General features: G+C 45.4%; 1 long non-coding RNA gene across 2 annotated transcripts; it reads right to left on the bottom strand.

Moving 5' to 3' along the window:
• Positions 1–6970: 6970 nt before the first annotated feature.
• Positions 6971–11169, bottom strand: LOC109780381 (uncharacterized). Of its 2 annotated transcripts, none has more exons than XR_002237029.4 (4): positions 10839–11169; positions 10653–10747; positions 8715–8881; positions 6971–7402 (listed from the first exon to the last, which is right to left on the bottom strand). It is a non-coding gene; the product is annotated as an uncharacterized lncRNA (long non-coding RNA). The 2 variants fall into 2 exon arrangements; XR_002237030.4 differs by having other exon boundaries at positions 10889–11146.
• Between the last annotated feature and the right edge of the window lie 3560 nt (positions 11170–14729).

The following is a 14729-nucleotide window of genomic DNA, read 5'->3' as shown; positions in this document are numbered from 1 at the left end:
AACGTTAAGCGTGCGGACCCTACGGGTTCGAGAACAATGTAGACATGACCGAGACACGTCTCCGGTCAATAACCAATAGCGGAACCTGGATGCTCATATTGCCTCCCACATATTCTACGAAGATATTTATCGGTCAAACCGCATAACAACATACGTTGTTCCCTTTGTCATCGGTATGTTACTTGCCCGAGATTCGATCGTCGGTATCTCAATACCTAGTTCAATGTCATTACCGGCAAGTCTCTTTACTCGTTCCGTAACGCATCATCCCGCAACTAACTCATTAGTCACATTGCTTGCAAGGCTTATAGTGATGTGCATTACCGAGAGGGCCCAGAGATACCTCTCCGATAATCAGAGTGACAAATCCTAATCTTGATCTATGCCAACTCAACAAGTACCATCGGAGACACCTGTAGAGCACCTTTATAATCACCCAGTTACATTGTGACATTTGGTAGCACACAAAGTGTTCCTCCGGTATTCGGGAGTTGCATAATCTCATAGTCATAAGAACATGTATAAGTCATGAAGAAAGCAATAGCAATATACTAAACGATCAAGTGCTAAGCTAACGGAATGGGTCAATTCAATCACATCATTCTCTAATGATATGATCCCGTTGATCAAATGACAACTCATGTCTATGGCTAGGAAACTTAACCATCTTTGATTCAACGAGCTAGTCAAGTAGAGGCATACTAGTGACACTCTGTTTGTCTATGTATTCACACATGTACTAAGTTTCCGGTTAATACAATTCTAGCATGAATAATAAACATTTATCATGATATAAGGAAATATAAATAACAACTTTATTATTGCCTCTAGGGCATATTTCCTTCACCAAGGCCATAGGTACACCAATTGCAAGCAACCGTTGAGACCAGAGTTCGCTATGAGGAAAAACAAGCATGTGGTAAACCCTTGAGAATTGCACTTGTTAATTGGTCTTCTTTCCTTGTATGTTGTATGTGCTAAACCCTTGTGACTAACTACCATGTTTCCTTGTATGTTTGCAAGGCACCTGCAAGATCACGGAATGAAGCTACTCCACCTGCAAGATCAAGCAATGAAGCTACTCCACCTGCAAGATCAAGGAATGAAGATACTCCATCAGGATCACAGCAGCCACCAGCAAGGTCTGCTTGAGCAAGATCTGCTTTTGCAAGATCTACTTCTGCAAGATCTGCTACTGCAAGATCAGCTACTGCAAGATCTGCTAGAGGGTCAGCTAGTGCAAGATTTGCAAGGCCTTTCAATGCCCCAAGATTTGCTGCTGGAGCTTCATCTTCTGGTCCTTCTACTTCTGGTGCTCCTTCAAGTGTCCCAGGGAATTATACTCGCTTGATGTCATTTTTTACTGCCAGTGGTAATACTTGAGTGATAGAATGATTCTGATGGTTGCATGTTGCAACTTTGGTCTGATGTGTACCAGAAAATGCTTATGGGTTTTGCTTCTGAACTAAGTTATTTGTGCTACAAAACCATGTATGCTCTGATGTAGTACCAAGTTGGGTCTGATGTGTACTAAGTCTCATCTGGTCATTTGTGAACATATCATGCTCATGTCAACATATTCCTGCAATATTTGGTCATTTGGTCATTTGGCATTATTCAAGAATTCAATGCTTTTTGTGTTGTTGCAAAGATGCTCCTGTCAACATAGCATGCACATAAATTCGGTCATTTGTCAAGAAACCATGCTCATTTAGATGAGTTTAGATCATGCTCAAACTAGATGATAATGCCACAATGGCCACATACTTCATTACTAGGATCAACATGCCAAATCTTTTTTACAAAGACACCTGACACATTACTAGGATCAACATTACTAGGATCAACATTCAGTTTCAGCAATACCTGACACTAACCAACCATTCTCCTTACAAGGATCAACCTGACCACAACTTGCATCTTCAGTGCCAAAAGATCACTTGAGCCTAAACCACTGACCAGTACTACATTGCATACAACTACCACTAAACTAGCTTACTGCAGCAGCATCTTATCTGTGACTAAACCTACCACAAAGACAAGAAAAAGAAAGACAACATTTGATATTCCCCCTTCAGTGCATCTATCTCTGCATTTTTCTCCTTGAGCTGATCTTCCAAAGACATAACCACCACCTCTCTTCCTCTTTGAGCTTCAGGCAGAGCCACAACTGTAGTGTCATCTTCAAACATGGCAACACTTGATTCACCTCTCAGCCTACGCACTTCATCTCGCAAATCTCCGATCAAATCACTCAAAAACTTTGGCAGAGGATCATCATGCCATTCAACAAAGCCACAACCACCATGCTGTACCAACAGAAATCAGGGTTTGAGAGGGGAGAAGATCTAATGAACAGAAAAAAGAACAAAAATGAAGCTCACCATGGTATCCATGCAGGCGTAGTACCTCCTGCCTGGGTTCTGACGGCTCCATGAGATCCATCTCGGGGCCTTCCGACGCGACCTGCACCAGCAGAGCTTCTCCAGCTCGTACGCCATCGGGCTCTCACGGTAGGGCACCGGCGTCCTCGATTCGTCCCCTCTCCTTCTAGAGGCTCGACGGAAGCCGGAAGCCTGAGAACGACCCGAAGACCACGACATTGCCTTGGACGCAGCCGCCGCCGCCGCCACCTGTGAGATCGCCTCCGCCGCCGGCCCACTCAGGAACCGCCTCCGCCGTTGCCTAACCCTAATTTTTCCCCCCAAATCCCCAATCCGTTTCCCGTTCGCCCCCGCGCATTGCTGTTATAACCAGGGCCACCACTCAGAGCGTTTTTTTGGCTACAGGACAGTGGCCATGTCAGCGTTTTTTTGGCTAAAACGACACGAAGGTTTGATTTGGACCAGGATTCGTTAGTTTAGAGGTATAACTTGAGGCATCTAACAGCCATCAAAGCAACATATTTCATCAGAGGTATAACTTGAGCCATCTAACAGCCATCAAAGCAACATATTTCATCAGAGGTACAACTTGAGCCATCTAAGAAAGCATTAGCTAAATAACATAGCATAGTGGAGTTCAACATAACCATAGATTCTTACAGCCATAATTAATAGATTCTTACAACATTAGCTAAAGACCATAGCATAGTGGAGTTCAACATTATTCACAACTACTACATCCATACATTACACTTCATTAAACCACCCTTCACAAAAGATTAGCAAAGCCTTCTATCAAAGCAACATATATCATGATAGGAATGCTCTGCTTCATCTACCCAGATCATCTTCATCTACCTCATTCCTTCAAGATGTCATGGATCAACTTCAACTTCTCTTTGCTCTTCTCCAGTGAATTGAACTGAACAGCTAGCTGGAGCTTTAATTCATCCATGCGTTTTATCAGATTCTCATGTCCCCTCTTGAGATCAGACATGTGAAGGTTCAGCTGCACATTCTCTTCTGTGAGTTTTTTCACAGACTTGGTGAGCTCATCAACCTGAATCTTTAAATTGTTGTTGCCTACAGTTAGCTTTTCCTTCTCTTTCAAATGATTCATCTTCAGGTTCCTAATGACACCGCCTTGAGCTTCTACCAGGTCCATCAGCACTTTATACTTCTCTTTCAGCTTAAAGTTCTCTGCCTCTTTCTTCTCCATCTCACTCTTCATGCCAGCCACAGCTGATGCACTGGAAACCTCAGCTCTCTTCTCCTTAGCTTGCACATAGCTGAAATCCAACACTGTGTCCTCCTGTGCATTGAGAAGTTGATGGACATCTTCAACTAGTTTGTCATAGTTGGCATCCATATTCCTTTTCTCTTCTTTAAGGTGGTGGATAGTAAGTGAACTTTCTGTTATCCTTCCTCCTAGCAGTCCTGTTGTCTTCAAACATTTCCCAAAGCTTCAACAATGCATTTTGCATTGTGGGAGGCCACCCTGGGTCAACCCACCCAAGAAAACCACAATTCTCACCTTCCTGCAATATAGAAAACATTTATATTGTTACTCTGTGAAGAATTACAATTATAAAAGGGCACTTTTAAAAATCAACTAACAACATAAGAACTACAACCTATACATGTGGTCAACTAAACAGTGCTACTTCTACTGCAACCTATACTGCCTCAATTAAAAATTAGCATCTACACTGCTAACTAAGCCGCTGGTCAAATATAATACTACAAAAAGTGGGCAATTTAACTAAACAGGAATATACATGAGCATATGCCTACACAACATGTTGCAGTGAGCTTCAGTACTAATAAATAACTAAACTATGAGCATCTCCACTGCCAACTAAGCTGCTGCCCATATATATTACTAACATCAGGTGGCATGTTTAACAAAGGTGAGCATCAAAGCTACTAACATACTAATAAATAACTAAACAATGTGCTTCATCATCAGTAGGACTAACTTACTAAACAGAGGCTACCAACTATATTACAGTGAACATAGAGAGAGAGAGAGAGAGCATGAATCTTATAGGCTGAGCACAAACTTGAAACCTCCTGCCCGTCTCAAATGATTCAAAAGCTACACGGCGCTCAGTTGGCAGCCGATGCTCCACGCAGAGCCCCTCTGGTGCCTTCTCCAAGCCATTGTAGTCTTGGTCTTCAATGCTAGCAGGAATCTACATGAGCAAATCCCCAAATCAGAAAACCAGATCACCAAATCCCCAAATCAGAAACCCTAACCCTAACCCTAGCTCTACCACTGACCTGATAATGCATACCGTCGTCGTCGGAGGAGATCTGCAGGCTGGACAAGTCGTCGCTGCTCTCATCCTCGAAGACCATGGCGTGGCGGCGATGGCGGACGCGGCGGTCTGCGCGGCGAGCGGCGGCGGATGCGAGAGACGAGGGCGATGGGGCGAGGAGAGGGACAGAGTGCGGCTGGCTCCGGTTCGACCAGCCCCGACCGAGCTACATGGTGCGACCGAGCCAGCTGGGACGAGTGACCGCCGCGGGTGCGCGCTGGTAGGCCACCGTGGCACCTGACACGTGGGCCCGGTCGGTCGGATACGTGGTCAATACGTGCTTATATGCCTGTCAGACCGTTTTGCAACACTTAGGCTTTGAGTTGGTACTGAACTGCAAAAAAAGTGACTAATGGTATTGACTCGTAATGACGTGCCGAAGTGTGGTAGTTCCTTGCAATTAACTCTGCATGGAATCTTACTATCAATGGTGTTTTCTCTGTAAAAACTGCATATGAGGTAGAATGGTTGCACAAGTACAAGGGGCAGACTCAAGAGAATAACACGTCAAGTAGTACCTTGCAACCTGAAATTTGGAATCAACTTTGGAAGTTGCAAGTAACGAGGAAGATCCAGATATTTTGCTGGCTTGCATTACGTGGTATAGTTCCTCTGAAATCGATACTTGCTAATAAGCATATTCCTGTAAGTGGAGAGTGTCCAATATGTCGCCAAGGGCCAGAAGATATACGACATCTCCTATTTCAGTGTGAGTTGGCGAAGAACCTACGGACGAATCTGGGCTGCTGGAGCGTGTAAGCATTGCTCTACAGGTTGATAGGTCGGGGTCGGCGATATTGGAGTTTCTATTGACAGAACAAGATTCGCCATTGGAACTTATGCCAAGCATAAACTGCAAAGAGGTCATTGCAGCAGGTTCTTGGTACATTTGGTGGTTACGTCGACGACATACTCACCATGATTCTTGCCCTTCCCCTTTCCGATGGCCGAGCTCAGTACTGGCTATTGTTGCAAATTATCAAGGATCAATCCAGAAGGCAGTAAGTGGAAGGTATAAGTGGATTAGACCTAAACTGAACTTTACTAAGCTGAATGTTGACGCCTCGTACCATTCTGATGAAGGTACGGGCGCAACAGGGGCTGTTTTGAGAGATGATAAGGGTCGCTTTATAGCAGCGGAGTGCAGATTCATTCAGAATGCAACGGACGTGACGACAGTAGAAGCAATGGCTATGCGTGACGGGCTAGCCTTCGCAAATGCTATGGGTTTCAGTAGGATTAAAGCGGAGTCTGATTCTCTTAATGTGGTGAATTATTGTCAAGGACAGAACCAATGGTGGGATGCAGCAGTGGCGATCTTTGCGGAATGCATAGATTTGGCAACGTTAATAGGAAAGGTCACTTTCAAGCATTGTTTTCGTGATGCAAATGTTGCAGCACATGAGCTAGCTAAATTCAGTATTTGTAATAAACGTGATGATAGTTGGTCTAATGAGCCTCCTGGTTTATTAATTAGCCAACTAGTAAACGTTGTAATTGATTTTTAAGTTAATAAAGCTAGCCATGATGGCATTTCCTAAAAAAAACTCTGGATGATTGAATGCGCGCGGCGACGCGATATCGGGTCGGGTGGTGGAGGCGTAAAGCCAAAGCGGCCGGCCGGTGAGCTACCACTCGCCAGCTGCCCAGCTCGACCGATCGGTCCATGCATGCATGACGACGACGCCGCCGCGTACCGATATCATCCTTGGATGTACTACGCGCGACCGCCATGCCCTGTCGACTAGTGCTCGAAGAGTTTGAGTTTAGCTCGTCCAAAAGCATCACTACAAGAAATCTGTTAATATGTGACGGTTTCAGTCTGTCATGGACCTGCACAAAACCGTCACCGAGGGGCATACGTGACGGATTTGAATTCCGTCATGTATATCGCGTCATAATTTAACGACAGCACGCTCCATGAAGGATCATCGAAAACCGTCACGGACCATGACGGTTTTTAACCGTCATCGATGGCCGTTAACTGGCATGCTCATAACGGCGTTAGCTTGTCTACCACGTCATCATCTGACATGGATCTGATGTGGCAGCCAATGTTGTAATCGGCCAATTTAAAATTTTGGCAGCCAATGTTGTAATCGGCCAATTTAAAATTTTGGCCCACTAAATTTCAACTTACTCCAGGAGGGGTGGCCCATATAGTAATAAACCCAATTTGAATTTAGGTCCATTAATTTCAAGAAAGGCCCACTAATTTCGGTCCAGGACATTAGCCCATCACGCATTTCTCTTGGTCCATGGAAATTATAAGCCAATAATAATTTAACAGAAAATATATGCTCATGTCAACAAAAAATTACATAAACACACCCAAAAATACACCTATACAGGAGCAAAAAAAGGACCCAAAAAAGAATAATTCTACAAGCATGTCTCAAAGAACACTATGGTACCCTACAGCCAGCACCACACCCATCCACTAGTACAAAACAGGGCTTTCGTCACAGGGCAATATTCACATTAGTAACGACCGGAGGCATTAGTAACGACCCTTTAGTCTCGATTTAAAAACCGGGACTAAAGGCCCTTACCAACCAGGACAAAAGCCCCCTTTTCTACTAGTGATCAAGCAACGCACAATGCTCGGCGGACGTCAACCAGTGGTCATCCCGCGTTCCTGGCCGTGGAACCGATCATCATGTCTTTGTTGCTGAAAACGCTCCCATAAACCAATATCTGCCACATGATGAAAAATATGTCACACTATAAAATATTACAGTCAGTAGGTTAAAATAGAGGTAGAAACTAGAAGTAGCTTACTACACGTTATCAAGTTCTATATTTTTTCTCTGCCATGATGCAAAGTAGTGAAACAAAAGCATTCATGTGAAAAGAAATAACTGGTGGCAACAAAAAGGAATGATGAGCATACATAGATCAATAGTTGGTAGTAAACTCCACTGTGCTTATTTGACTTGAAGTCCCGGGCTATCACTACACTAACTCGAATCATGCTATGAAAACCTTCTGAAATTCCTACAATGCAGTCTCTCATGTGCCGTGAAATATGAAGTATGTGAAACTAAGAAAAGTATAAAAAGTAAATCAAGCGGAGGCACTTTCGTACTCACTGCCGTAAGTAAATAACATAAGCAATACTTTTATTCTGGTAACAAAGGCAAACAACAACAAACAATATGCTACAGAAGATATTCATCTCAACAAACAATATGCTACATGAGATATTAAGATTATTATGCTACAAGCTATTATTCTGGTAACAAAGGCAAACAATAACAAAAAGGATAATAGCTTCTCGTACAACAATCAATCATACTGTACTGCGTCCACAGTTCCAATCTATGATAGAGAAGGCAGACTGCCACGGTGAAAATCTTCATTTCAACCATGAAAAGGGGTTACCATTGGTATGAAAATAAGTGATAATTGATGTATCATATATGTAATGTGGGATAGGTATTGAACAGAAGGGAGTTCAGTTACCATGTACAGAATTATTGATGTCTAACACAATCTGAATCCTGAACACTATTTTAGAATAGGGAGCTTGTTGCTTTTGTATTAACAAGAAAACAATAGGAGCATAATTAAAGTACACATCTGTTCAAGCAAAAATATAGTTACTTGCCAGGAAATAAAAATCCAAGTAGCAATAATAGCATATCAACAATACACGCATCTGTAGAACAAGTCCATTCTAGCAAGATACACAGACGCAGCTGAATTTATATCTAACAAGCTGGAGCTTCCAAATTAACTCCCAAAAGATCAATATGAAAGCAACATGAAGAACGGTGCATATTAGAAAAAAAATAGCTATATCATATTGCGTGGATCAACATTAGCTTGCCCTGATTAAATTATGCGTAACAGTGCAAGAGAATTAGATCCACAAAACCGTAAGCAACTAATCAAGCTCACATATTCATCTCAGCAACTGAATCCGCCTCTAAACTGAACCAAAACATGATTTGTATTCAGATTGCAAGTATCATCTAGATTTGGGATAAAGTGGGGAGAGGCTCACCACGCTAGGACGTAAGGAGGACGCATACATCAGTGCATGAGCTCGTCCAGGCGATGTAGGATAGGATGCAGGGGCCAAGGGGGTGCTGGACTTGCTGCTGCACCTCATCCGGCAAAGAGAGCTCGTTGGGAACGGCTGCATCGAGGAGGAGGACGTCTTGGACGCCACTGGATGGGTGGAGAAGGCAGTAGGCATTAGTGGCATAGAAATCAACCCTAATAAATAGTTCAAATTTGACAGCACAAGCAACCTGTCCAGAATATGATTCTAAGAGAGAAAAACACTGTCCAAGAAAAAGAGAAACAGAAACAGCATGCGAGAAAGCCGCAGGACCATTCATTCAGGGAACAGAAGAGGTAGCAAAAGCAGCAGCAGGTAATCCTTATAACTAGAGGCTAAGTATCCATCGTTGGCTCCAGTGAGCTACTTCATAGTAACTAACACTGACGAATAGAAAGTAGCACAATTAACTTGTCATATAATCTAAATATTTAAAGTTCAAGTCCAGATTTGATGTTATATAGCTAAAGAGCAGCTGCAATAGCAAATGTCCAGGATACAAAATGTTAATCCTTCCAACAGGAAGTATACTTTTTATATCCCAAGGTACTGATGTTATGTAGGCAAACTAAAATTTTAAAGTACTGATTCTTTGAACGAGAAGTATATGTCGAGGACCTTGCTACAAAGCCAAAACCAGCACGATAGCAGAGGTAAACATTACAGGGAACCACAAACTAGTGAGCTACAGGCCCCAATGTAGTTCCCATACACATGGATGTATTAGTATCACACAGAACATTTGCACGCAAGAGATCGGATTATTTTTCTAGAAAAATGCAAGACTATAGTTAATGGAAGAAGTCGTTTCTATAGAAAAATATACATGCTCGGCAGTACTGATGTTGTAGAGATACCGAATCAATAATATAAAAGTTTCACTGTTGACGTTGTACGGACAAAGAGGCTGACTGGTGGCCCAGTAGTTAAGATACTGAATCGATACTATTAAAGTATTAGTGCTGATGTTGTGCAGATTAATAACAAATTCCACACACAAATGTATAAAATGTTCAGAGCGATTCCACGCTACTTCATCACATTCTAGCCAAATGAGACATCTTTCTGAACTTATCTACACACTGAGCTTCTGTACATAGGCTACACAATCAACTTGCCATATAATACAAACAAATAAAGTCAAGTCAGATTTGATATTATGTAGATATGTAGCTAAAGAGCACCTGCAATAACAAATGTTCAGGATATAAAATGTTAATCCTTCCAACAGGCAGTATATTCCAAGGTACTGATGTTACATAGACACTAAAATTTTAAAATACTAATTATTCGAACGAGAAGTATATGTCAAGGACCGGACTGCAAAGCCAAATCCATCATGATAGCAGAGGTAAACATTACAGGGGAAAACACAAACTAGTGAGCTACAGGCCCAATGAACTACACATACACGCGGATGTATTATTATCTCACAGAGTACATTTGCACGCAAGAGATCATCTTTTTCCTTTTTATAAAAATGCAAGACTGTAGTTAATGGAAGGCAAGTCATTTACCCAATGCCAGCAAGTGTTGTGTTACAAAGATTTGAGATTTCTACATAAAAAAATGCATGCTCGGCAGTGTGCACTCTGAAAACTGTATGCTGCTGCTACATTTAACTATGCGCAGAACTCAACCCATAAATTAATACTTTAGCACTAATTGTTATTTTTATTTGAAAATATTCTATTAGGTTGAGCACGGTCACGCACCCACATCCATTCATCCACACTAGCTAAGCAATATCAACAATATAAACAAATCCACACAGCAGCAGCACCAACGCAAGAGATGATTGGTACTTCAGCAGCAAGCATGCAGCAGCAACCAATCGATAGAGAGGAAGAGGGAGGGAGCGAGCAGGGGAAGAACAACCTGGGGGCGAGAAGCTCGCGGTGGAGTGGCTAGGCGGCGATGTCAGGGAGGGAAATCGCCCAACCTCCGTCCGGCCATGGTATTGAGTGCCTCACCTGTGACCAACCAGAGCAGTAGGAAAACACATCAACCATGGAGATCCATCCATCGATTTAGGGGTGGGATTGGGAACCGGAGAGGTGGTACCGTCCGGGATTAGCGCCATGGACCACGCGGAGAAGGAAGAGGAGGTAAACCTTGGCGCAGAACAACGCGGAGAAGGAGCCGACCTCTGGCTCTGCTCGGCGGATCCGGAAGCAGCGCCGCAGATCGGGAAGCGCCTTGGTGCTCGTTCTGGTGGCCGCCTAGTTTAAGGAGAGAAGGTGAGAGCAGGGGATGGGGGAGAGGGTGGGTGCGGTGGCGCTGGCAGTTGGGGAGAGGGGCATCAAGGTTGCCGGTGGTGGCGGCGGACAAGGGAGAGGGAGATGGATAGGATTGAATTGGGGGATGGAGGATGGAGAAGAAGATGGGAGCAGCGGTGGTGGAGGCGGCCAACCACCGTTGGGCCATGTGCCTACCGTGCGATCTGAGGGAGTGGACGGTTGTGATGCGCGATCCGCGAGAAGGGCGGATTGACCAATCAGGATTCAACATACGTATCACACCGGATACATGCCACATCAGCATGAGCCATCGGTGACGGTCCGACTTAGGTCCACATGGTTTGTCCATGACGGTTTCCATGACAGTCTTTCATTATCCGTCATAATGGGGAATCATTTCAGTGGCCATTCGCATCTTGTTGATCCGTGACGATTTCTGTGACGGCCCGGAGGGATCGGCGCTGTATCTGTGATGGTTTTCAAGAACGTCACCAGAAATCCGTCATGTATTAACAGATTTCTTGTAGTGATGCACCCCCGCTCGATGGATCTTGTGGCGATGGCATGGGGCGTATGGAGTGCGAGACACAGCTCGCGCATGTACGAGACGTGTCTTAGGCATGCACGGCACCGCGGATCGTGCATGTGTTGTTTTATGTGACCGGCTGGACGCGGCGAACGGGAAACGAATCAGCATGCGCGCACAGCGTATGCGCATCTTGTGGGCATGTGATTGATTGAGTGATGATGTGATCAGGTCGCTCTAGGTCAACTTTGGTTGCAGGATTGATTGTAATGGCTAGTTCAACATATCGTATTTACTATTCTCTTCGTTTGAAATTACTTGTCGTAGAAATGGTTTAAAGTAGATGGATTTAGAATTAAAATACATTCGAGTACATTTTTTTGTCGATAAATACTCCCTCTGTCCAAAAAAACTTGACATCAAAATAGATAAAAAGGCATGTATCTAGAACTAATATACATCTAGATACATCCCCTTTTATTCATTTTGATGACAAGTATTTCCGGACGGAGGGAGTAACTTGAGACAGAGGAAGTATTACAATTGCAACGAATTATGGAGGGAGACGCGCATTGGAAGTACCTGGAGCGTATTAATTACCAATGGTCAAGACAGCTCGTACTACTGTACTGGAGTATAGTTGTACCGCACTGCATATGCATGGTCCTCTTCTGTCTTCTCCCACGAACACCGAAAGGCCGCAGGGCACATACCTGATACCTCGCCGCCACGTCGATCGTTCATTCCGGAAGGGCCTGACAGCTACCACCAAGCGACGCATACACGAACCATCCCAAGCCCCTGGACCAGGTTCGTCGACGATCGACTCCTCCTTTCTTTCACGGCAAGGTTCGCTGAACCTCCGTCGCCCTGTCTAGGAGTATTGCTCGCTCCAAGCCGCCCAGCCCAGCAGTGTATGCATGGGCTTAATTAGAGATGCAACAGTACGCGGCGACATTGAAACTGCAACTGCTCCGTCGCACGTACAGCTGACGACGCAGTACAAAGTTGGTGATCATGCGTTGTCCCCACGCCGCCGTCGGTTTGCTCCAGCTTCCCCTGAACCAATGTGTCTAGAGCAACAAGGCGTGGATCATCCTGCTCCCCTGAACCAAGTTCAGTGGTCGGGCAAGCATGCATTGTTTTTTCCTTTTTTTTTGGCCAAAAGCATGCGTTTGATTTCAACATGCCTAGGTTCAGTGAATCTCCTCCACCCGAAGTTCTGTTGAACCCTGCCACTGCCAGTACAAGTGCAGTCGTACATCGGCGTTCTCGAATCTCGAGTATCCGCTTCTCGTTTCACCACAGACTTTTGCAGAAAGTTCCAGAACCTTAGATAAGTCACAGAAATTACTTGTAGTACACCGAATTCTTTTTATCCAAAGAATTCAGTTTTTATCCAAAGGCAAAAACGAGGTCCCACCATCCAAGCGGCCAAAGATTTACAATTTCACCAAGAACATGACGGGTCTCTCTCGTGACGGGTCTGGCGACGCGGTTGGCGAACCCAACACGCTACGGTGGGCGGCGTGGTTCGCCGTCGATCCCAGGTCGGTGACGCCTCCCACGTACCACCGGGGCGTGGTGGTGCTCCGCCCGCACACCACGACGGTACGTCTTGTCAACGAGCGGGGTTGTACGATCGATAGACGCTCGGGGGAGGGATCGTGCTGACCCCGGGGGCTACGGTCGCGTTCCCTTGCCACGTTGCGCACATCGAGGAGGAGATCACCGGCGGGGATGGCGCCTCGGGAGCCCGCGAAGGAGGTAATGCGGCTGGTGGGAGAGCAATTAAGGTGGGTTGGGGATTAAATTCGAAGGAGTTCGCTCAGATCCTCCCTCTCCCCCCACTTCCTCTCCCGCACGCCTCATCTACTACTCTACCTGCTCGAGTTCACGGCGAAGATGGTGGAGATCGACGAGGAGAAGATGCAGAGGTTCGCGGGCAGGGATGCGTGCCTGCAGGCCCGCCTGAGGGAGATTGGAGCCTGGTACATGAGCAAGTGCGAGATGTATGTGGAGGCGGAGGCGATTATGGAGAATCTGACGGAGGCGGAGGAGAGATCGCTGTTCGGACGTGGTGGGCGCAAACATCCACTGCAGGTGCTTCTGTGGGCGGCGGATCAGGCGGACTCGCCGGTGAGATCTGTGGCGCGGAAGTGGGTCGCCTTCACCATCTTCGCGACCGCAAATCTCGCTCCGGCCATGAGGGAATCGGCGCTTCGACCTCCTGAGGGGGTCCTGGCTCTCCCTGCTCCAGGGACGGCCATGGCTCCGATCGTGATTCACGAAGATCCGGTGGCCCAGGCGCCACAGGTGGTGATGCAGGCGCCGCGCCGCTCTGCCCGCCTCGCTCCAGCCCCCCAACTCCGGAGCCTCGCCGCTCTGCTCGCCTTGTCGGGAACAACATCTGAATCCCTCGCTAGCTCGCAACCGCTTTTGGCTGCTGGCTAGTGAGGATTCAGATGATGTTTCTGACGAGGATATCGCCGCTTCAGGTGCGGTCTGTTCTTCTATACTCAAATACTTGACGCATACTCGTGATTTTGAGGGGAGTCAGGACAAAATTGATACACAGCGCCGAATTAGGCGAGTGAATCGTAGGATGAGGAAGAAGATGAACAACTATGTCCAGCGCCTTTTGATAAAAAATGTAGTTAAAACGATGAAAAACAGAGAACTATAAATCAAAATGTCTTCACTCACATTGATTCTCCTAGTTGGGGGAGATTCCATAATGAAAAAATTGATATGGCTTTGATAAAAATCAAAGATAAGGTGACCAAAGTCTGGGACTTAACCAGACTCCCTGAATACTTAACTGATATTGATATTGAGGGTGGAGACCCAAAAATTGATGATAGTAGAATTGATAATAGAGATATGTTTCTCTGTGAAGATATGATAGTAGATAAAGGCATAGGGGTGGGAACAATTCCAGAAAAATTTATGTTGGAAGAAGTAGTGGAGGAAATTCAGAGTGATAGAAAAGGGCATGAGTCAGGAGAAGAAAAGATGGAGGTGACATGGATGGATCATGGGAAAAGGGGGGGAGTTGGTCAGGTGGGCCTCGCAGGAATTTGGCCCAAGAGAGTGGTGAGCAAAAAAGGCCCAGACAAAGGAGGGGGGTGGACCTATATAAAGGGGGAATCCCACCCTCCATCCCAAAACCCGACTTCCTCCACCTAC

The sequence above is a fragment of the Aegilops tauschii genome, chromosome 7 (genome assembly GCF_002575655.3).
Source record: "Aegilops tauschii subsp. strangulata cultivar AL8/78 chromosome 7, Aet v6.0, whole genome shotgun sequence".
Taxonomy (NCBI): Eukaryota; Viridiplantae; Streptophyta; class Magnoliopsida; order Poales; family Poaceae; genus Aegilops; species Aegilops tauschii.
Note: the sequence above shows the minus strand (reverse complement) of the source record. Positions and strands in the feature narration are given on the sequence as shown.